This window comes from Phacochoerus africanus, chromosome 10, assembly GCF_016906955.1.
Source record: "Phacochoerus africanus isolate WHEZ1 chromosome 10, ROS_Pafr_v1, whole genome shotgun sequence".
In the NCBI taxonomy this organism is placed as follows: Eukaryota; Metazoa; Chordata; class Mammalia; order Artiodactyla; family Suidae; genus Phacochoerus; species Phacochoerus africanus.
This window is the reverse complement of record NC_062553.1, coordinates 59,867,572-59,893,009: the sequence shown is the minus strand read 5'-3', so window position 1 is coordinate 59,893,009 and position 25,438 is coordinate 59,867,572.

The window sequence follows — 25,438 nt, the reverse complement described above, 5'->3', positions numbered from 1 at the left end:
TCTAAATCAATTATAAAACTGGACAAAACTGCCAAAAACAACTGTTTCAGGACTATTAAAATTGACTAGTCATACAATGAATTAAGTGCTTATGGAAGAAAAACTACTCTACTTTTGGTAACAACAGTGAGGATACTGCAGCACTTTTCCCTAAGAATTTTACTCTCTCTTTCCCAAATTAAAAGTACTGTAATTATACAAAGTGAGTTTCCTAATCAAAACAGAATGAAATTCAAAATGAACAAAATAGAAGTTTTAAAAATCTCTAAACATTTTGAAATTAAAAATAAATTTCTAAATATCCATGCATCAAAAAGAAAATGCAAGAGAAATTTTAAATATTTTAATTGAAAGAAAACTGGAGCACAACACGACAAAATACAGCTAAAATGTGCTTAAAAGCAAATTTATACCTTCAAATACCTATGCCAGAAAAGAAGTTCACAATGAGGTACCACCTCACACTGGTCAGAATGGCCATCATTAATAAGTTTATAGATAAGAGATGCTTGAGAGGGTGTGGCAAAAAGGGAGCCCTCCAATACCACTGGTGGAAATGTAAATTGGTACAGCCACCATGGAAAACAGTACAGAAGTTCCTCACAAACCAAAATGTAGAACTACTATACAATCCAGCAATCCCACTGCTGGGCATATATCCCAACAAAACCTTCATTCAAAAAGATACATGCACCCCTATGTTCATTGCAGCACTATTCATAACAGCCAAGACATGGAAAAAAACCTGGATGATCACTGACAGATGAATGGATTAAGAAGAAGTGGTAAATATATACAATAGAATACTACTTGGCCATAAAAAAGAACAAAATAATGCCACTTGCAGCAACATGAATACAAGTAGAGATTGTCATACTAAGTGAAGTAAATCTGAAAGATAAGGACAAATACTGTATGATATCTCTTATATTTGTAATCTAAAATATGGCACAAATAAACCTACTTATAAAACAGAAAGAGACTCACAGACAACGAGAATAGACTTGTGGTTGCCAAGGGGGAGAGGGAGTAGAGTGGGATCTACTGGCAGTTTGGGGTTAGCAGATACAAACTACTACATTTAGAATGGATAAGCAATGAGGTCCTACTGTACGGTACAGGGAACTATATCCAATTTCCTGGGGTAGACCATGATGGAAAACAATATCAGAAAAAGGATATATAATATATATCATGTATATTTTTATATATAAAACTGATTCACTTCATTGCACAGCAGAACCTGGCACAACACTGTAAACCAATTATACTCTAATAAAATTTTTAAAAATAATAATAATAAAAGAAAATATGTTTATAAATCAATAAGTAAAGCTTCTATCTTGAAAGAAAGTAAGTAAAAAAATGCTAACTAAATGCAAAGTTAACAAAAACAAGGGAACAATAAAGGAAAGGATATATAACGTTGACCCAAAGACCAATGTTAAAGTAAAAAGACTCCTACCAATTATTTGCTTTTTTATGAAAAATCCTTTGCCTTTCCTAGCCTTTAGTATCTTAATTTTTCTTTTTCTTTTCTTTTTAGGGCTGTATCTATGGAATAGGGAAGTTTCCAGGCTAGGGGTCAAATCTGAGCTGCGGCTGCTGGATCCTAGCCACGTTTGCAACTCACACTGCAGCTTGCGACAACACCAGATCCTTAACCCATTGTGTGAGGCCAAGGATAGAATCTGTATCCTCATGGATACTAGTCAAATTCTAAACCCAATAAGCCACAATAGGAACTCCCAGTAATTTCATTTTTAATGTAACTTAGAATAAATTACTCAAAAGCTTCCTCCCCATGAAAAAAAAAATACAATTGATATATTTTGGAATAGCCAACATATCTACAAAGGTTATAAATAATACACAGTTTCATGGACAACTCATAGTTTATTAGAGGAAAAGGACTGCAGGTAATACAAAATAGAGAATATTCTTAAAGCTCAATCAATGTATCACCTAGTATTTTTATTTATAAAATGCTGAACTTCTTACATTTTGTTTAGATGAGTACCAAAATAAGTTATGATTAATGCAAGGCAAGAGGAAAAATTATTATGGTGACAGTTAGTTTGGTTGTCTGCACACAGAGGATAGGATTGGATAGGACAGGATAAGACAGACAAATAAAAGGGAAAGGAAGAACCATTAATTCGTGTCTACTGTATACCCAGCCTCTGTGGTAAATATCAAGGATTAGGATAGTGTACACAGAGAACAGTTTTTATTTGTTAAAGTCAAACCCAAAGAATAAGCCTTTAACTTAGTTCATAATTCAATTACACGAAGATTGTTTCTGCTCCCACAGAAATGGTAACATTCTGATTAATCAGAGGTTCATGGCATATATAACACCCAAACTCCCATCTTGGTTAACACACTGTACAGTATGGCAATTCCTTCAGGAATCTGTTTCCGCTGTACTCTTTCGGCCTTGATAACAACACTGAAAGGCAAGAATATTTTTCTCTCCCAAGTATCCAGAACTACCCAGAGTTTTCAAGCATCTCTTTCTTTCGGCTAGCCTAGAACTGAGTCACAGATGCTTTAGCTTGGTCCCATGTAAGAAACTATGCCATTATTGCCTTAAGGCATAATAAGGGAGAAAAATGTGACATACTGTGAATAATCCATCATTAGAAGGAGTTCAAGCTATCTGTCCTTTACAGGAAAATGAGAAGCTTCCTATGATAGGAGACAAGGTGGTAAAATATACAACAGATGTGACTATTGATGTTTAGAACCAGTTCTTAGAAAAAGACTCAGCTCATAATGGAAACTCTGTGTGGGCAAGATGGATGAATGGCTGGGGGCAGACAGGTTTCCAACTTTCCTTTTAACACCTCTGCATTACAAGTACTCAGCAACCCACTGCTCTAACCCTAAGAGGTGGTGGGCTTCCAGGAAGACGATTTCCTAAGCAATGTAGGTTCTTTTCTTTCTCTGTGTAAAAAACAGCTTTCAAGTTATCAACAGAAAAAGTCATCATACAACTTAATCTGTGTTTTTAACCCTCAAAAATGACTATGATTTAACTACAATAACACATAAAATACTTGCATCCTAATCGTGGTTTCCAAGTTCTATAATAATAGGAGGTACTTAGCTTCTTTCGTTTATAATAAAATGTCTACTCTATAATTTTAAACAATTATTTTTCTGGTAGAACACAATGAAATCCACTTTACTACTTATATAATGAAATATTAATTGTTTAAAAATGTACACATTTATATGTTCTATGACAGAACAGTTCAAAATAATTTGAACAGTTTGCTTTATAAGTGATGAAAACACAAATGATTGAGTACTTCAGAAGTTTTTTTAAGAAATGTGGTCTCAGAATTCCTTTTAAAATATAAAACTATGACTCATAAATTATACAGAATTCATTTTCAAAATATACCTCAACCAAGTGATACTGCTTGCAACTACTTCTTTGAATGTATTTTTTAAAGCTCATAATGTTTCCTATTTTAAGGTGGTTTACAAAAGAAAAAAATTACATTTACCTTGTTCTTTTATGTGTATTGTTGAAAAATTGCATATGAATTAAATCACTTTGAATGTTATTAGAGATATTTGCTATTTAATGATCTCTAAATAATTTTTGAAATATGGTATATAATCATTTTGTAATGCAGTGCATAATTATCAACTCTCAACATATATTATCTAAACTCTCTACAACCAATCGATCTACCTTCCTTTGGCACCTGTCAAACCGAGACTAGAAACTAACCTGAAACACGGATGTTAGAACAGTATCAACCAAATGAACTTAGGGCGGAAACTGGCCAATACATATGAGAATTAACTCAGGATTATGGATGTAGGAAATCTTGTCATGTTTTATTTCAAGTTCAAAATTTAAAGCAGAAACTTTAAAATGCATTGAAGCAGAAAAGCTAAAATATGAAAAGATATTTTTCTTTTAAATGTTATCCTATCCTTAATTATCAGGTTTTCAGTTCACAAAAATGAATTTTCCTTTCCTGGCTAATTTAGACAAGCAAAATAGTTAAATATCAAATGACTACATATAAGGATAATAGCCTAAGAACAAGTAATTGTGCCAACTCATGCTACCAAGTACTTTAAACTGACTCACAATTGAATTTTTTTTTTAAAGAGTTATTGAACTTTTACATACTTATGCAGTTTCTGAATGTCAGTTCCAAAAAAAATGAGTTTTATCTCCTGTGACTGTGAGGCCAAATTGTCAGCTGATATCAATCCCGAGAAAAATCCAATATACCAGAATCCTCAGAGTCTTACTAAAGAGGAGGACCTGGCATCTAATGAAGTGTTCTCAAAGGTTTAAAAAGAGTTCGGATGGCCAAGTCAGACACTGAATCTAAGATGAGCTTTTTCCAAAAATCCTCCTTCCACTGGTCATTAAAAAAAATCAATAAATGTGTTCTAACTAAAGTTTAAAAAGCTTCTGAGAACTGACCTTTGCCAAAGTCTTCTGGGGACACTCCAACTGTGCAGGGGGCAGGGTGTGGGATCAAAAAGCAGAAAGAAAGAAAGAAAGAAATGCTTCAGCAAAAGTGGAAAAAAAAAAAAAAAAGGAATCTGGCTGCAGGACTAAAAAGGATTAGCTTACATATCAAATATCAGATTTCCATTGCACTGCTGCTCTGCTTTCTGTCCCTTTCTTATTCTTACAGTGCCTGCAGTTCATTGCAGGCAGCTTTATTTCTCACTCTGTATAAGATTTCAAGCAGAAAACCTTCAGTACTGAGATCTTGAAAATGGTGTGCTTTCCATGCCACAGTAATAAGTCTCTTATCTGAGGCTCCACCATCTGGAAATCAGATCAATCTAACATACAGCCCTTAATCAAAAAACATGTTTACAAAAGAAAAAAGCCGCAGTGCACTAAAACTCGACGAACCTGACTCACAGCGAGGCCCTCAGTGAACACTTAGTTATTCTTTATTTTCTGTAGAATTCTGTTAAGCACAAATCTGGAGAGGCAGCACAGGGACATACTGACAGCCTAACAACCATCGCACAGGCCTAGAGCTTGGAGAAACAGTGAAATCTCCCTAAAAAGAATTTCGGAAGTTGTTTTTTTTTTTGTTTTGGGTTTTGTTTTTGTTTTGTCTTTTTTTGCCCTTTCTCAGGCCGCTCCCGCGGCATATGGAGGTTCCCAGGCTAGGGGTCTAATCAGAGCTTCAGCTGCCCGCCTACACCAGAGCCACAGCAACTCGGGATCCAAGCCGCGTCTGCGATCTACACCACAGCTCACGGCAAGCCGAATCCTTAACCCACTGAGCAAGGGCAGGGATCGAACCCGCAACCTCTTGGTTCCTAGTCGGATTCGTTAACCACTGCGCCACGACGGGAACTCCCGGAAGTTGTTTTATTCAAATTATCAAACATGTGGAGCTTTGCCACTTTGAGTGGAAGTTTGCTTCAATTTTTTCAGAAAATTTTCCCTACGCCAAGAATACCCTGTCCAAACAAGATTCTATACAACTGGATTTTTATTCATGTGCAATTCAAATTGATCATCAATCAATAAGGTCAAACTATGCTGGTATTACAGACAATTAAAAGTTAACACTCTTGATAGAGTTTAAAGGATACGTGTGTGTGTGTGTGTGTGTGTGTTTTACCCACCCCTTTTGAGGACATTACTTTTAAGTATATCTATTTTATTTCTATATATTATATGTATCAAAAGAAGAGCATATAAACCCACATTTTAAGTTACTTAAATATCACATACCTGTGAGGGGAAAAATCCATATCACTCCTTCTAAACAACATCCACTAGAATTTGTTTTAATTGTTTTTTTTTGGGGGCAAATGGGGGAAGCGTGCTTATTCATAGACCTTTACAAGTAATAAATGCTCTTTGCAATCAATACGAATCTTTAAAAAGTAAGGTCTATCAAACTGAAGCAGTATTTTTAAGAATAACAAGTCATAGAATGTAACACATGGGAAATCACTGAATTAAAATATTGAGCTTTTAAAATTTACTTGTAGAGTACCCACTGTGGCATAGTGGGTTAAGGATCTGGCATTGTCTCTGCAGCACCTCAGGTCACTCCCGAGGTGCAGGTTCAATCCCTAACCCGTCCCAGTGGTTAAGGATCTGGCATTGCTGCAGCTATGGCATAGTTTGCAGCTGAGGCTCAGATTCAGTCTCTGGCCTGGGAACTTACATATGCCATGGGTGCAGCCAAAAACAAAAAATTAAAAATCAGAAAAATAAAAGGCACTTGGTACTGAATTTAGTTTTCATTTTTACTGAATGCAACCAATTTACTCTGAAGTACACCGCCAGGGGATAGGAAGGAAGTGCTGCTAATTTTTTTCAACTTTTATTTTTAACAAATAAAGTTAAATTTTCAAAGTTATGTTGGATAATATATAGAAATATAAACTTATTTACAACTATAAATGAAACATGTTTTGTATGTCATTTACTCCTTCAAATAGCATTTAAAACTAAATAGCCATGCTTTATAGAAAGCACAGTCAGTCATACACCTATCTCCTCTTACATGATTATCATATATGTATTATAACTGTAAACCTAGCAAGTTATGGCTATTACAGTTAAAAATCAAGATCAAGGATGAACAAGGCATCTCTGGAAGAATAAGAGGAAAAGGTTTGAAAAATTTGGCTGAAATAATTTTTTCACCACCCTCAATTTTTTTCTTTTAATCCTTACCAAAATTCCTACTAAGAGGCAACAGCTTTTAAATTCTGTATCTCAATTTATAATTTTAACCTTCATTCTATTAAACTAGATGAAAATTTTAAATACATTTAAAAAGAACACATATTTATGTATTTAGATCTCAAGGAAAAAAATCTGTTCTGAGTCATTTTCATTCAATAATCAAACCAATAAACAGAGCCATTAAAAACCTGAAGCTAGGTTAGCTAACAGAGCTACAAAACTGAATTAAACATTATTCCTGCTCCCAGGACACTGAGAGCCACTTGTGCAGATTCTTACCAATGCACAACATCTTGGTTTGGAGCTGTTTAATTACTAGCATTAGGAATAAGAATAATAAGAGTAACATTATCAAAACAACAGCAAAAATAGCTTAAGAGGTCAACTAACTTAATCAAAGTGCAATTTACATTACAACCTGGACTAAGTGTGTTAATAGAACCATAGACTACAAAGGAAAATTTACTGAAAATATTACCTAAATAACAAATAAAAATAAAATCTTTCCCTACTTCACTGCAGTCAAAGAAAGTCAAATGCAACTTGATCCAATTAAGCAATTTAGGATATCCAACTGCTTAAAAGCCTGAGCTACACTAAGTGATGAAGGCAAAATGGATTTAGTCCAAATCTGCTTTATTTGCTTAGATGCTATTTATTATGGCTATATTTTATTATATAGTAGTTACAAAAAAAAAAAAAAAAACCACTACAGGGCAACATCCTGTTTTCTTTTTTCCACTGGGAAAAAACGATGGAGAAACACTATGAAAACTCAGCAGAGACAGCAGCAGGCCAGGCTCTTTTCCACTGGTGCCTTTACAACATGCCCAGAGACCCTGATGTGTGTGTGGCTAGTGGTGAAGCTAGGCAAACTACTGCCCCGTAAATGTTCCATAAAACTGTGCTTTACAGAAATATGGAACCTTCTCAGAATCTCTAGTGACTCTACTACACATTGGAAGGAGAAGAGGTAAATTAAGCAGCTATGAAGTACCATTATTTCTTTTTTAAAAGATAAAATGCCTTAATTTCTGCCCCCCTTAAAACTACTACCCTACTTCTAGGGGAAAAAGCTCGCATTTCATCAGACTGTAAATTGTAAACCTTGGTTCAAGTAAGTTATTTGATAAATAGTCTAATTTGTTGAGACATTGAATGAACTTCATGACAGAATTAAGAGCTTCTTAAGCCCAACCCAACAAATATCATCTTTTGTCCTTTCATCATTATTCAATCAATCTATATTCATTTTGTATGGAAAGTGTTGCAGGCATTCTATAGAACTCTTACTACACAAAGCAGAAATACTCCCTTTTCACCTAGCACTTAAGGAGAAAGAAAAGAGAAGGAACTTAGTTTTTTGGTTAATATTTGTAGCTTCTAAGGATACTAACTGGTGTCTTACAGTTCTATGCACTTTAGACAAGAAGATATAGGGGTGGGACGTTTGAGGAGTTCCAGTCATTGCTCCCGATTTTGAAGCAGAAAACTTTAGATTTGCTACCATGAAGTATCCCCTCAAAACTTCTGCTGATCCCCAAACTTAGTTTCTGACATGCAAGAGGACCACAACAAACCACTTCTGGACCAATGGAAAAAGGAGAGCAAGACAGCACTGAAGATGCCCTCCCCTGTCTCCAGGACGGGAAGGATTCCTTCCTTTTGAGACAGTTTGGCTCAAATGATCTTGAACATCAAGTGGCCTGTTTGCTGAGAGTCTCCTCTACACCTCTACCATTTCCCAAATTATTGATCTCTTCAGCAGTCTCTGCAAAGCTAAAGAAAATGAGATCTTACATTTCAGAAAAATAAGTTAAACTGAGTGATAGATTCAAGTTTTTAGGGTTCTTTTTTGGCATTGTGATCTCTAAAGTCAAGTAGTCAAGGAAACTCTCCAGTAAAAGTTTCCTTTTTACCCCCTTCCCTGTTTAGAGGAACCAACTTCAGTTAGGAGGACAGCTAGGTAATGGCATCTGCCTGATAGTCATAATATCGACTTTTTTTATGGCTTCTTTATAATGATATCAGATTAACCAATACCCATCAAAACCCATCTCATTTTCCACTTCCTTTACAGACAGGCACTTTCAATTTCCTACTACTGACTCTTCCCTCTAGAAATTTAACCTAAGGCTAAAAGTAAGGCTTATCATGATTGCTAGAACAGTTTTAAGAACACTGAGTGCAGAATGATTGTTTATTCCATCTAATACAACATCTTGCAAACACAGCTGTCTAAAATGTAAATGATGACATTAAGGTAAGGTTATTACTGAAGAGACTTCTGTAAGTCACATCACAGTAAAACTATTACTATTATTGCTGAATTTCAATGATTTCTCAAATACTCTGTCCCCATCTAACTCCAACTTTTTTGTGCATATGGTGACCCACATTTAGAATGTCCTTCTTTGACATTATGTCAATGGCTTCTTAATTGGTTCATTCAGTCATCCTAAAATATTTAATCAAAATCTACTGTGCTCTAGTCGCTACACTATTATGTGTGGTTAGAAACAAAAACGAAAACAAAACAAACAAAAAAACAGGAGTCATGTTTACTAAGAAGCTTATTATCCTGAGGAAGAAATATGCATATAAATATTTTTTAAAACATGAGATATATACTTTGTTAAAAAAAAAACCCTAAATGTTGTGGAGATGCACAATAGGGTTTTATACAAGAAAAATATAATATAACCTTGCCTTATATACTCTATTCTGCATTTCATGTATCATCCACAACATGTTAAACCTATAGAGAGGGTATATCATTTATTGAGTGGTCTGATCACTCCTCCATTATTTATCACAGATTACACATAATTTCACATATGTGAAATATCTAGGTAATAATAGTTTAAAAAAAACATAAAATGTATGCTCTGGAACCAGGCTGCTTAATTAAAAATTCAACTCTGACACTAACTGCATGAACCTAAATTACTCAAAGTGTTTGTGCTTCAACTTGCTCATCTATAAAAATGAGACTATGAGCTATGGAAAGTGTTATTGGGAAAATTTAGAAAAGTAAACCATAGAACTGTTTTTAGCACAAGCAGCCACAATTTTTTAGCTATCAAGGCCATAAATGTTACACTTGATGTTGTACATGCGTAAGATTTTTTAAAACTTACAAGTTAAATATTATCATTGTTTAGCAGATGATGAATCTGAAGCATAGAGAATGTAAAACATTCTCAACATGAGAGAGTTATTCAAAGGCAGAATCATAAGGCAATATATATCCATAATATTCAAAAAGGATAGAAATAAATGACATGCTTGTATTATGTTGGGCATCATCATTTATGTGCTCACAATTCCAACCATTTCAAGATAAGCCAGTATATCACTACAGGAAAAATACTTACTAAACAAAGGGCAAGATTTTTCCAAACATCAAAAAACGCTAAATAGCTAAATATAACTCGCTTTTAATGTGAGGTTTTTTTGTTTTGTTTTGTTTTTTAATTGAGACCCTTGTCTCAGGAATCCTGAAAAAATAAAATACAGATATCACTGCACTCTTTATTAATAAACAAAAAAGAACATTAAGTAATCATTTCCAATGATATTGTATTATGCCTATCAAAAAGCACTTTTTTTTTTTTTTTTGCTTGTCAGGACTGCACTGGTAGCATATGGAATTTCCCAGGCTAGGGGTCAAATCGGAGCTACAGCTGCCAGACTACACCACAGCAACATGGGATCCGAGATGCATCTGTGATCTACACCACAGCTCAGGGCAATGCCGGATCCTCAACCCACAGAGAGAAGCCAGGGATCAAACCCACATCCTCATGGACACTAGCTGGATTCATTTCTGCTACACCACAGTGGGAACTCCTATAAAGCATTAATTTATATCTGTAAAACATTTAGAGTAAGACTATATCATATAAAATTTGGTTATAAAAATGCATGACATTTTAGATGAAATCATGTGCTTTCTTTTGTTTCTTATGAAGTTTATATTAATCATTTAATTAGTTAAATTTATACTAATAACTTTCTTCTATCACCTTAATGAGAAAGAATAATTACAATGACTTTCAACAGTACAATAATTTCAACAATACAATAATTGTTTCAACTACTGAAATAGAAAATCTCCCCCACAAGAGTAGGAAGCTAAGAGATTTGTAAGAGTGCCATTAGGCTTACATGACAACTATCATAATAATTGCCTTTAATATTAATGTTAGGACAAATGCTACTTATGACCACAGACTTCTTAAATAGAGAAGTTGCTATTCTAATATCATAGGCATTCAATATAAATTTCTAAAAGAAATATTTTAAATTCCTCAAGGTGTAGAGTTGTATCAATAATACAGACTTAAAGTCAGAGGAAAAAGTAGTTAAGAACTGGTCATGAGAAACTAATGTCAATATATTATGCTCTGAATTAAAATATAGTAGGATGAGATGTCATTGCTAAACAGCTAAACAAAGCTTAGAAAAACAGACCTTCACAATAGTCATTGGGATAATATTAACAGAAGAATCTAGGAAGTAATCGCTTTTTCTTAGATATCTATCTCTATCCACCTGTCTAGCTATCTATATATAATAAAAATAACACTTTCAAATATACCCTTGTAGTATAAAAGAAAATACATCCTTCCTCAAAGAACTTCTCTATTTCAGCTCACACACAGTTAATTTCATAACTCCCTTACTGTTTTGGTGTATTTGTCTTCAATTTTATGACTGAATTTTTATGTTCCACAATGCATATCTTTTTCTAAAAACACTAAGCTCTGTAGTATTTTTAATAACATTTATTATGTTTTTATGCTAATTTTAATTTGCAGAAGTCTATCACAATTTTCTATATCTCCACTCTCCTGCCAATTCATACTGTTTATTGTTTCCAGAGTATTTGTCCTAAAATACAAAAAGAATTCATAATGAAAATAGCTAACTTTATTATATGCTAGGCCCTGTTCTAAGCACTTCTGTATACAGAAACTTGTCTTCCCAACATCACAAAGGTAGCTACCATTACTGCCTGTTTTAAAATATGACAATAGAGGTCTCAAAATTAGTTAGACACTGGTAGGGCTCAGACTAGAAATCCAACCCGTTTAACCCCAAAGGCCATGCCTTTAACCACTTCATTTTGCTCTACTTTCACTGACTGGTTTGATGCTATTTACATTTCAAGGCTCAAATCAAAAAGCAGATATTTCCAAAAAAAGTATTTTTACAATCAGGCAATGAGTCAAAATGAAGCTTCTCTCTCTCCTCATCCCATATAGCTATTCTCTGATCCTTATGCTTATCAATATTTGTGACATATTTTTATATAATATTAAAATATTCATGATGTGCTAGGCACTATTTCTATATGTGAGTTACCTCACAAAGATATAGGTAGTATGATTATCCCCACTTTATAAATGTAAAAAATGCAGGCCAAAGGCATTTAAAAAGTCACAGGAAGTCACAGGGCTATGAAAAACTCAATCTAAGAAGCTGTGCCCTCCACATCATGCACAGCACACAATATTCTACTGCCCACTGGAAAGAACATAACAGGATGAGGAACACAGGTCTCATATTTGGGTCTCTTTAAGCCATTAGATTCATGGTCTCTGGTGGGCTACAGTACCCCCTAGCTGCACATGAGTACTAACATATAAAGAGTGTCTACCTCACAGTACTGTTTGGAGAAAATGAAATAACACAGGCACATGCTCACTAAAAGAGCCTGATACACAAATTTTAGATGCTTTTCTTATTATAATTGCTATTTACAGGACATTAGCATCTACTACTGGAAGAGCTATTTGAAAATTCACTTATTCAAAAATGTTGCATATCAGAATTCAGTGTATAATGAAAAGATGCTCATTAAATGTCTAAAGGGTTTTAGCCTGCACCATCTTGTACTGTAAGAGAGAAAACTCCACTGAAGTATATTGTATTCAGCAGCTATCTGTATGCACCCAAAACCTAAATCCATAGATCCATTTTAGGGAAAGAGTTTTCTTAAAAAAACATATATATTATGGAAAGATAATTTTATTTGTAACATATACTCATATTGAACAACTCTATCTTATAGGAAATGTTTACAATTTGGGCAAAATATAATTTCTTAATTTCCTTTATTCTGTTTCTGGTAGTTATAGAAACTATTTGGTCAATACACTTTGTTATATACATTAAGCTGCCATCTCTCTTCTTCAGGCTGAATAATATCAATTTCTTTAGAAATGTTACATACATCATCTTTTCTAATGATTTTGGTGATTTTTAGGATTCCTACATCTAATAAATTATCCCTTTTACATCGGATTGAATATTATAAACAGTATTTAAATCTATCTTAGAAATATTTATAATCCTTAAAATCACAAGTGTCTAGGTCCCAAGCAATATCAGCTGGAAAACCAATACTACAGATAAAGATTAATACATATGATAAGCAATACTATGTATAATAATAAAAGTGAGAGCCTGATAGCAATAATACATACTCTAAACTGAAGATGTACAGTGATTTAAAATTCATTCATTCAAAAATACTTCATTAAGTCAATAAATGTATTGAGCATTTCCTATGTGCTAAACAATTTTTCTAGATAGTGAGAACTATATAATAAAGAAAACCAATATTCCTAACTTTGTAGAACTTAGGTTATAAAATATAAGTAAGGTATATGGTATGTTTCACAGTGTGCAGTGATAACAAAAATGCATAAGAATTACACATGTTTAGAGAGTATGATGAAAGAATCCTTCAGAAAAACTCATTTTAGGTGTGTGGAAAGAGAGAAGTTTAGTTTGGGACGTACTAAGTTGAAGGTATATAATAAAATTCCTAGCAGTGATGTTTGAAAAAGTTGCTGTATATGTGGGCATCAAGTAGGTACAAATGTTTGGGCTACAGATAAAATTCACGAATAACCAGCATTTAGATAATATTCAATGCTAAATTACAAGAGATAGATGACCAAGGAAGTGAATGGAAAGAGAAGACTTAAGAAGCAAAGACTGAGCTCTGAGAATCAGGGAGGATGAAAAGAAACCACTGAAGAAAGCTGAGGGATATGCAGAAAAACACTAGGAAAATGGGATGACCTGGAAGACAGTTGAAAAAAGTTTTTCAAGTAAGAGAGATGATCTGTATCAAGGCTGCTGAAACATCAAGATGAGAACTTAGAATTTATCTCTCAATTTAACAGCACGAAAACTGAGAAGAATAGTGTTGGTAGAAAGATCAGGATTAAATAAAGTACAATGGGAATGGATTTTTAAAAAGATGAAGCACTTTTCACCATTATAACTATAACATTCTATGAGAAAACTGAAGCTAAGAAAACTGTCTTAATTAGAACTAAGGTCTGTACCTTAACCACTGAACCATACTTGTTTTTAAACCTTGAGGTTTCCTTCACACATCATTTGTAAGTAACTGCTTAGGATTTATTTTAAGGCAATTGTTGTTATAAAAATGTTCCACCTTGTACATATTTAACATTACCTCTTTGGATTCTTAATTCAGTTTTGCTTTTCCCCAAACAGGACACAGTATTTATTGGGTTTAGAGAACTTTCATCTATGTCTGAAATTTATTATATTTGTACAAATTCAATAAGAGGCTTCCTGATTATTCATGCCAAACTGATACAAAATGTGGGTCTTGATGCCTAAATGAAACTATCCTCAATATGAAAAATGAAAAACAGACTTAATAACTAATAAGACTTATATTACAATGTGACCTAAATGAAGTAGGAAACCCAGGTAGATATATATAAATATTAAAATATTTTTAAATATCTATAAAAATAAAATACATCAAAAATTTTTAAAATTCATGACCTTGTAAGTGAAAATTTTCCTTCATTTTCCTCTTTCCTGTATTTGTTCCTTAATAGACATGTATTAATATGATAATGGAAAAATACCAATTTGCTCTAATATTATCATTCAGTTTAACTCAAAAAATATTACAGTACTTTAAAATTCTAATTATACTGAAAATCATCCCCTTAAAAAAGCTTTTCTATTCCACACTATTTTAATTAACATCATATATGAAGAGAAATATACATTAACTTTTAATAAGCAATTAATTTCATATATTCACACTGTAAAATCAGAAAACATAATTATTTGATAAAAAGGCAGCTATAGGTCAATACTTTCTCCAGAGCAACATGATAAAATGAACTTTAAAATTCCCTAGTGTCATTGGATAATGAATTGAATATGTGATGACACGGTTTAAAATGAATGTCACTTAACCGACTAACTCGATCATTTTTACACATATAACCCAACCAACATTTATTGAAAAATTATACAAAGCACTATATAACTGCAACAACAAGTTGCCAAATACAAATGAGTAGGCTGAAATACAGTTTAAAGTGTTCAAGGAAGAAGAATTGCCCAATGTCTTGACCAGTTGAGTCAAACAGAAAAATATAGACCTTTTCAGGGCAGGACTTTGCAGTCATGGTATTTTAATTGTTTATTGTTTTACACTTACTTTTTTCCTTTCTATGATTAATGATTAAATGCATTTGCAAGCCATTTTGTTCATGAAGAGAAACTGCAAGGAAAATGTTAATGTTTGCTTTTAATTTAAAATGAAACCAAGCAAAGAAAATTAAGAAGCAAAAACTGAAGAAACCACTTAATGCAATGAACTTGTTAAATTTCACATGGGATGAATTGTTTGCATCACTAGAGTATTACAAAATGCTTGCAAAAATGAAATAAAAACTATGATTAGTACTACGGAAATGAAAAAAGCTACTGAATATGGTTTTTAGTTACATAACTGAATTTTTTCCTCTTTAAAAAAAATAATCTTGGATTCTTCCTCTTTATGCATGGACTCATTTTTACTGCATTAACAGAAATAATGTACTATTTCATTAATGAGGTGCCAGAACACAGTGCATTTGATGTAGTCTCAACTCTTTTGCAGAAAACATTCCTACTTAATATATTCCTTAATGCTTAAATGCTCTCTTTTCCAGCATCACTGTTTTGGAATGCAGACATTTATAGCCTGATCTAGATACCAATGAGAATGTAAGTAGTGGCAAATATTATATTTTTATTTTTATTTTATTTTTTTTTATTTTTTGTCTTTTTGCCTTTTCTTGGGCCACTCCCACAGTACATGGAGGTTCCCAGGCTAGGGGTCCAATCGGAGCTGCAGCCGCTGGCTTACGCCAGAGCCACAGCAACTCGGGATCCAAGCCTCGTCTGCGACCCACACCACAGCTCACAACAACGCCAGATCCTCAACCCACTGAGCAAGGCCAGGGACCGAACCCGCAACCTCATGGTTCCCAGTCAGATTCGCCAACCACTGCGCCACGACAGGAACTCCAAATGTTATATTTTTAGAAAAAAACAAAGAAATTTATAACAAAAGGGACAAAATTGTGGTCAAATGTGTATAATCTCCTCCATCCACCAGTCAGAAATATCGTATTCTACATATATGAATCTGGCATCAAAGCTTTCCTATATTAAATAGCATATACATTTAAACAGCAAAAATAGCTGCACATGTATCTTTGTGCTCAGAAATGATTGTATATCTTAACAATTATATTGAATGATTATTAAATTATTATTATCTCTAATTTAGGTTTTTAAAAAGAACCGTTAATACCACATTAACTAAGATACTCAGGATTATACTTCAAAACTTGAATATCAATATGAACCTTACCTCTGAAGCCAAAAGACTATCCTTGAAACATAAATTTATTCTTCATTTATTTAACACAGCATTTATTGGAATTCTGCCATTTCTCTTCTTCTCAGCTAGATACATAATTCCCATAGGCAGGTCAGCACAACTGTGCTGCAGGGTGAAACGGGCAACATCTAAAATCTACACTTGTGCATACATATTTAAGGAGAATGGGCCACCGTCTGCTCTGACCACCAGGGCATATTCTGTCTACAGACACGTGGTCACAAAGGGCTCAGCCGCATGCTCTACACAAATTAAAACACCCAATTTAATTTTCAAATGACCACTTTTAGAAAAACATTACCGTTACCCTTCTATTTTACCCATGGAGCTTTCCATAGTTTGATATGTACCTTCTTCACCCAAGTTAGAAAATGCATTTAAACCAAGCGCACTAGTTGTACTTACAATTTAGGAACCATCTCAATTTCTGTGTAGTGAATAATACCTTATTATTATGTAAGGATTGAAAAACTGTCCAAAATGATGGACTGTGGATATTAAGAGTAAAATATATGTGTTTGAGGGAAAGCCTTTTTAGATGAGGCTTAAAAATTAACACATGAATATTAACAAAAAATCAGTTATAATAATGATGTGATGTGGGATGTTTGTAGCTGGTGAAAATGTTTTATCTTAATGACTTTTCTATTTCTCAACAGTAAACAGGTTAAATTTCATCTTGCCCAATTTCCAGATGAGGACATCAAACCTTAGTTAAGAGCCTCATCTAGTATATTACTCTTCAGACAGTTAAAGAACTGGCAACAGAAAAGAGATCCCTATGCTCCTATTTTCCTAAAATAAATCTAGTCTTTGTATTTTAACTTTTAAAGAACTCCAGAAAGAGCCAAGGATAAATTATTCTGATCCACTGACCTTAAATATTCCAATCAATTCAGACTGTGTCAGAGGAAAGGTTGAAACCAGAGACTGACCTGCTCCAGCAAATAGAAACTGAAAAGAGAATAGAGGCCATAAAACTATATCACTGTTCAAACTAAGGCAGAACAGAGACTCAAGGTGAAACTTAGGAGCTTTTTTAAGAGCCTCAACAAGGTCGTGCTGATAAATTGAAATGAATACCACTTGGAACTACAAATAAATCATGCTAATTTCTTCAGAACTCACTGCCCTGGCCTCTCTGAACCCAGAGGCAATGGGCAGATCATTCACATACTTGATTAATAATTTCAAAAATGTTCTATATCTTACAATAGCTTATGGAGTCAAAGTTTAAAGCATGAATTTTATTTGGGTCACTAAAGCACACACACAAAATCTTATCAGGTCCAGGTAATAGAAGACTTGATATGAAGTATGTATATGTCATCATGTTTCATTTCTCAAATAAACAATCTCAGCCAGTATAATTTCTTCTCAAAATGACCCTTCCTTCATTTCTGTAACTATTTGTATTGTCTTTAACATAATTTTTCTTAATTTTGTTTCTGAAAGTCCATTTTATATTGTAGTAGTATACTTACAACTTCCAGGTATTTGGAATAAACTCCTTTAGAGGAGCAGCACACTTCAGTAATTAATGGCATGAGCGATACATATAGATGGCCAAGGATCCCATCTCTGATGCTCCAAATTCTAGCTGTGAGACCTAAGACAAGCCACTTGACTTGTCTATACCTCAGTGTATTTCCCTATGAAAAGGTTATAATATATATCACTACTTATATCACAGAGTTGTTAGGAGGATTTAGAGATTTAACGTAAGTCAACCACTGAGACCACAGGGCACACTGGGAGCAACCAATAAAGATTTGCTATCACAGTTATTACTTATACAGCATATGTTTTAGAGAAAAAGGAAGAGAGACACAAATTCAAAATATGGCTGGGGGAAGTGGCAACCTAGAATATGAAAATGGGACTATTAAACTCATTTATGGTATCAGAAAGGAAAGTAAGAAACCATACTGCTAAACTTCATTACTTTAAAAAAATTAATTCCAATTGGAAAAGCAAAGAGAAAAATGCAAAGCATACATTTATATTCATTATCTACATATTAAAAACTGCAAAGTATTTTCCCTTTTCATATCTATTAGGATGGTGGCTGGAGGCTGAAGTATTTCAAAATTAACTACACTCAGAAAGTCTTTCATTCGCTATCACCAAAAAATAAGAATGCTTTCGATTTAACCACTATTCTATCTTTACACCTGATTTAATAATCACTACTTAATATCACCCACTATTCAATTTATCGTGTTTTAGTTCTGATTTATTCAAAAATTATCTAATAATAATTGTCCACATTCAATATTTAAGTACAGTTTTTAATGATCTTTTAATCTGGAGAAACCCCCTCCCAGAGCAGTACATTTTTAACTTGCACCTTTATGTTAATCTTAACTAGCTTATTAGTGCACCATAGCCAGCAACTATTATTTTGTATTATATATTTTGTTCAGACTCATTAATCATAAATCCTTTCAAAATTGTTCCATGTTTTTCACTTATTTCAATACTTCTGCCAAAAGAACAACTTTGCAAAACAGTATCAGACACAGTTTCTTGTTTTTACCCATAACTTAAATTTTGCAACTCTCACTAATTGTATCCATTAATGTCACATATCAAATTCCTCCTTTGCCTATTATCCATTAACTAATTTAATACCAAAACCTAAATAGAAACATTAAAAAATGTGTGGAGAAATAAACTGCTTCCCTTTTAATACTCTCAAAGTTGTAAGTAGATTATTTATACATTTTACAAAATGCCTAAGTAAAATAGACCTTTATATGAAAATGGTTTGAAAGATAAAGCTACCTATTAAGGTACCTCCTTAGGATACAACTGAGAACATACTAACTGTCCTTTCACTTGATTTTTTAAATCCCCAAGAATATAAATATCACAACAACTATATGGGCTTTTTAACCACATTTTCTATGGAAACAACTCATAATGTAAACGCATTAAACATAGAAACTCTGTAAAAGAGCACAGTGTAGTATTTTATATATGTTTGTGTATGTACACACATTATATATACACGTATACATATGCACACAAATATATACATGTATAAATAATGCAGATTATGCATATATATATATATATACCCACACACAAATATATACACAGACCACAGATTTATTTACCAATTCAAAACAGCTTACAAACAAGTGACAGCTTAGATCACCAGGATCACTTTGCCCAAAACATCAGCAAACTCCTCCTTCTTGAAAGTCCTCCCTAAGCTGCAGGACCCAGCCAGACCTAAATGATTTCTGAACCAGGATCAAGGAGATGGACAGACTCCAGTCCTTCCCAATCATGCTGAACGACACGTAGGGGAACTAACAGGCATTGAATAATTTCAGTTCCTAACTATGATTCAAAGCATTAGGTACCTGAACATACTAAAGTAGTAATTGTGAATAACAGAAAGAACACCATTATCACTGCTTTTAATTTCATATAGGATAGCTATTGGGAAGGTATAGATTTGCCTAGACAGAAAGATACTCCGCGTGAGAATATCTGGGCGGAGGCATACCTTTTCATAAAAATTATACTCTCTACTTCATAATTACTCTTCAATATAGAATTCAAAATCCAAAAAGAAAAATGAAGACTGTATTAACTGAAAACAATTATTTTTTTTCTATTTTGGCCACCTGCAACATACGGAGTTCATGGGCCAGGGATAAGATCTGAACCACAGCTGCAACTGAAGCAATGTTGGATCCTTAACCCAGTATACTAGGACGAGGATCAAACCCACATCCCAGCATTCCAGAGATGCCACTGATCCCACTGCACCACAGCGGGAACTCTATAATTTTATTTTTTTTTAATTGGGAGTTCTCTTGTGGCACAGCAGGTTAAGGGTCTGGCTTTGTCACAGCAGCAGCTTGGGTCACTGTTGAGGCCTGGGTTTAGTCCCTGGCCTGGGAATTTCCACATGCTCTAGGCACAGCCAAAAACAATAATATTATACATATGGGTTCATGCTCAATGGATGTTAGATCTTAAATAATTGTCTCTAATTATTATCAGTATTGTGTTTGAACTTGTTTCCCTGCTTCCAATCTGAGCCCCTCTGAAACGTTCTCCACAACACCTGGCCAATTGCTAGGGTAAGTATGAAATACGCATTCATGAAACTAATGAACCTAAAAACACAACTAAGTACATCCTAACTGACTGACAGCCTCAGAGAGTGTCCTGGTTCTGAGAGTTTACACAATAAATATTTGCAGAACAAATGAAAGAAGTAATACATGTTTTAAGTTTTCAGTGACTAACTCAAACACAAGTAGAAGTGAGGTATAGTGTGAAAAGGCCATCTATGAAACATTAATTCATTTATTTACTGATTCATTTAACAAACCATGACTGAGAGATAGTCCGTTTTTAGGAGTCATGGATAAACAATATAGAGAACAAAGCCCTATGGACTCCATAGTTTAATGGAAAATAATGACATCTAACAAGTTGACTTCTTACTTCACATAAAGGCACTGGTATTTGTTAAACATTATTTCATCCATCCTCACTACAACCTATAAGACAAGTACTAATATGCCATTTAACAGATGGTACAACAGGTTAAATCTTACAGCCTTGTGTACATTGCAGCCAGAAGTCTGGATTTGATCAAAGTTTATAAAGGGACACTCTGTCTTATAGTGTGGTGGGCCTATATCTTATGAGAGAATATAGAGAATTGTGGTGTAGCATTTTAGAAAGAGATTTATTGCTAAAATAACCATCTAAAATAATAGGTGGTTGTTGTTGTGTTGTTTTTCCATAATCACTCACAGAAAAGCAATAACCAAATGTTTAATTACCTTTAAAGTAAAAACATATCATAAATGGTTCCCCATGGAATGAAAATATTTAAAAATTGTGATTGTTTTCTGCTATTCAGAGAACAAGGAAAGGAAGTCATGTCTCTAAATGCCAAAATAAAAGGGCTATTTATTTATTAAGTTTCACTACTTTATAAGATTCAAAACATTATTTTTAAAAATTGCACTTCCATTTTATATGTGAAACTAGTAACTTATGGTAAAAACTTTTTTTACTTAGCATTCAATCATAATCGGTTCTTACAGAAATAAGATAACTATTTTAAGGCTGTTAAATGAAGTGTATATATCTTAAATTACGAACCTCCCAACCCATTCACCTTCACTTCAAACTTCTCTTGTGAAATTATGTAAAGAGTTTGGTTAAAATAATAGTTCTGGATTGAAGTCCAGAACTTTCTCCTGGCATTTGTATTATTACTTTGCCATGACTGTGGACTTCCACATTCCTTTAGACAGATTTAGCGAACTACTGCAGAAGACAAAGGAATAATTTATTTAAAGAATTAACCACTGAATATTAAAAGGCAGATTTATCAGATTGTCAGGTCTTCTAGTTTATGAAACAGTATCTAATATAATGGCACAGTCATGATTTACTAAGGTTTTTAAATGCATTATTATATCTACCATATTTTACGCCTGTGACTAGTCCTTTTCTCACACTAAAGCTTTCTGTATTATAGAAATTTATTTTCACCCATTAAATAACCTTAATTCTGTCTTGTAAAAGCTTAATGTGAGAACTGTGCATCCACGTTCCAAAGAATATAAGTTTTGTTAACATTTTAAGAATATACATTTGCTCTGGCAGTACTACTGCCAGGATACTCGTTTGAATATGCCATGTTTTTTCCTAAAGATCTGCTTTGCAATAATAAAGAATATTTATTACAAGATCTCATTGAAGTACTCTGGGAAGAGTAATTCCAAAAAAACTGAAAGAGCAAGCTGTGGCTTTTTTATTAATAAAAACACTAACAAATGTCTCGATGCATATTCAAAAACTACCCTCCAAGTAATTTCAAATGACATGATATAGATATATGCAAAATAATCAATTACATAGAAAAATAATCTTTTTATAATCATTTTGATGAAAACATTTGTATGTGCGTTTAGGAATAAAAAGTGTCTGTCTGGGTTTGGGAGTTTGATTTGATTTAGTTTCTTCTCTTTGGAAATCATATTTTATATATTTTCAATAATATTTGCTTTCATTACAAGCTTAGAAAAGTGCTAAAATTATCTAATAGTATTTTCTGGCATATTTAAATGATGAACAAATATTAATGAGTCGGTTTTTCTGTCTTTATAAATGATAGACAAGATATGATCCACTATGGACAAAATAATTCACTAACAAAGTCTTTGTGAGAAATAAGAAAAATTCTGAATATAGCCTATTTAGATATATACAGAAAGGATAAAGATATAAATTTTCTAATAATATTTTAACAAGTATTTCCAGCACACTTTTTTGCATTACACAAATAAATGCAAACCCTCCATATATAAGATGTACAAAATGTGGGTTAATGGAGAAATATACCACAGACCAAACTGGCGAAGCCAGCTCTTGAATCTTGTTTTGACGAGTACAAAACTTCAACTTTTTTTTTTTCTCACAGAACATGCAAGGTTTTCAAGTACTTGTGATAGATCTTCATTTGAACCATATCATCACTGCCTCTGGGACTTTGCACATGAATCAAGATGTGTAACACAGGCACACGTTACCTTGGCTTTTCTGGTTTGTTTGGGTGAATTCAGACATCAAACTGTAGGAACTATGTGGTTCAAAACACTGTTCTAAGCAGTTGTGGGTTATGTAGTGAAAACCAGGTTGGTGTATTCATAACACAATGGGCTCTATTATGGGAATAATGCATTAAATGATGCCTGCTGGCCTGAAAGAGCTAATGCACCTTCCTATAGCTATAGGAAGTGACTACCAGGGTGAATGAAATTGAATATACCTTCTTCGTACTTGAGAGCAGGAAAAATATATCTATCTCTTTTTTTTTTTTCTTTTCTATCTAAAGCTGGAAATACTCACTGTGGTATAATGAAAGGTACATAAAGTGTTTAAACAATTCTCCTCATAACCAGCTGAAGGAAGTTTCACACACCAGTGGGGAAGCTTAAGGCTCCTAATACTCCCAGTGTATATAATTTAGGGTACTCTGAAACTTGCATTAACTCTCACATATATTCTGGGCATAGAGTCGTAAATTTTGGATTACTGCATTTGTAGAAATCAATACAAAGTTGCCATATCTCCAAACATTTTCTTCCTTGGGCTAAAGAGTCTCTCAGTATCTCTTTATATAATATAGTCTGACCTTCTTCACCATCATAATTTTTCATAATTAGTGTCTATAAGAATGGCCTCCATTCATAAGTTTCTTTCAATACCACATATAACTGCCTTTTTCTGGATAATAGTAATTGTCCTAGTGATAACCAGTGCAATGTCACACTGTGGTAAGGAAGAAAGTGAAACCCAAACTTCCAAAAGATGTCCATTTTAAAAAATGATTTCAGTTTCTATGGAAACCCGCTACTGTTGACAGTGTACCTATACTATTAAACATCACTAATTAGTGTGCCTCTATTTTAGCTGTTACTGTAAGTCTCTGGAGGGGCACAAAAGCAGCTGAACCTGGCATGTAGCCAGTGCTCAATCAGGTCTGAAAATGAATAAAACACCCTCAGCCTTATCCCACTGAGCAGCTCCTAACCCATGACATAGCATTTCCTCAGATGATTTCTCAAAGAAAACAAGATGCCATAAACCTCTTATTCTATAACTCATGCAAAATTTACAGCCTTAATGGACTAATTTTGGAATTTATTTCTGAAATATATTTTGCTTCCCCACAAGTGTCTTCTACAAATTTGGGTAAATTCCCTTTTGATGTCTTTCTTCAAGTCATTAATAAAATGTTGAACATTTTCTAAGAGGACAAAGAGACAGAAAAGGGCAGTATGCCACTAAAAACTTCCTCTTCGAAAACATCAATGATCATTCTCTTAGCATAGTTCATGAATCAGTTAAACATTTAACTCTTCTTGCATTTGGACCAGAGTTTTTCTTCTTGGCCATGAAATAAACATATAGAGATTTTGCCATCCTGTATCATAGGCTTTTTGTTTGACTTAGAAAATATTTTCTATGAAACAAAAATCAGTAAATTAAGTGAGAACTCAGTCAACATCACAGCCAATAAAACAATTAATTTTTAGAAATAACAAAATATCTAATTATTTAATCATAACAGTTATCAAAATTAAACAATTTAATTGCTTATTCAGAGTCACTAATTATGTAGAGTTGAAAAATTACACTGCTGAAGCAATCATTTAATCATTAGAGCTAGAAAAATATGTAAGTACTAATTCATTATTTCTGCCATGCTCTTGGGGAATTATATCCCATATTTATAATAAAACCAACATAATTATTTAAAAATGCATAACTAATAATACTCACATGACTCTTTAATATGCAACATATGAAAAAGGTCAACTTCAGAAAATTTTCTCAAAAAAAAATAAACTCGGGACAATGAAATACAGAAACAAAAAATAAGGGGATGTAACGTATAAAAGAAGAAAAAAATAAAATGTCCCATAGCTCTTTTGGCTTTTACGATGCCAGGAAATACCTAAATTTGAAAATTCTCAAGTGAACAGTAGACAGAAGCAGGACTTTTGGCTAACCTTTTAGGGGACATTTTTCAAGGATTCATATGCTGCAGAATTACAATTAGTCTCTGACAGTGACTTTTGTTAATCAAGTTTGCATTTCCTTTGAACTTTACAATCCTGTACTTGCATATATCTGTTTAACTTGTTCTTACTCAAGCAACCTATCAGAATCACTAAATTATGCAATGCCAGTATTGGCAATTCTTACATACATGCATTTCTCCCTCAAAAAAAAAAAAAAAAGGTTCGACTTTTCATTTAAGTGACTTTGAAGTAAGGTCTTAAAGAAACCTTCATTTTCACTAAGAGATGACTGTGAAATAAGGGATTACCTGCCACACTGTAGTTAATAAATCGTAGGAATTGTTTTCTTCTGTCTCTCCGATGCAGCATATAAAATACTACTGATCTCAAAAGAATACT